This window comes from Etheostoma spectabile, chromosome 21, assembly GCF_008692095.1.
Source record: "Etheostoma spectabile isolate EspeVRDwgs_2016 chromosome 21, UIUC_Espe_1.0, whole genome shotgun sequence".
Taxonomy (NCBI): Eukaryota; Metazoa; Chordata; class Actinopteri; order Perciformes; family Percidae; genus Etheostoma; species Etheostoma spectabile.
The window spans coordinates 7,496,160-7,497,138 of record NC_045753.1 but is presented as its reverse complement, the minus strand read 5'-3'; positions in this window follow the sequence as shown (position 1 = coordinate 7,497,138).

The following is a 979-nucleotide window of genomic DNA, read 5'->3' as shown; positions in this document are numbered from 1 at the left end:
GAAGGTCACCAGGGGTCAGATACAAATTGCCTCCACGTCTGAGATAAAACCTTGGGGAATGAAGATTATATGATGAAGGTTTCATGCTTTAGTCCTAAAATGCACAACTGTCTGCCCACTATAAACCATATGTAGTGTGATATGAGTGTAGATATGATTTGCCAATCTGTCTTTCTACCATTTTCCAGTCATGTTGAGAAGAAGTCTGCGTTTGAGGGAAGCAGGCTACTACACAGAGGAGGGGACTCCAATCCTTTCATACAAGGAGACCTGTTACAGGTAAGTAGCGGACTGTGTTTGTGTGTACACGTTGTGTCCTGTATGTGCATATGCTGTGAGGTCAGCACTTTATAAATCTTAACACGTGATGTTGTATCTTTTAGGGTCTTTCAGAGGAGGAAAGGTTGCCATGGTCATCACCACGAGGCAATAGGCCAGACCACAGAGACATGGACCGGAGTCCCCACTCAGGCCGTTCACACATGGACCACAGCAGCACGGATCATCAGCGGTCTCTGCGTCCTGCTCTTTCTGGTCATCGGTGAGTTTCCTCCAAATCTTACGCTAACAACATTTCTAATACTCTAAAACCTGCTTTCATTTTAGTCCGCCCTAAGTTTTAAGAGGTTCCTTGCAATACTAGCGGTGTAAATAAAACAATCACAATATGATAATATATTGATTCTTAAGACCGTGATACAATATTTACTGAACGCAAAGTCCCACGATATGATTTCGATTTCAATCAATTCAGGGCTGTGACCGATACATAAGCCTTAACACAATCAGGTACCTTATATTCACTTACAAAAGCAGCTAAAATAACATTTGACAATTTCAATAATAAACACTCTTCCAGACATTAAAATAAAAAAATAAAAACTATCATCTACTCATATATATCGATCCAAATCCGTGGATGGTTACCCCCTTAGTCATAGAAATGATAATAGCCTTATTTTTTTATCTTTATTTTGAA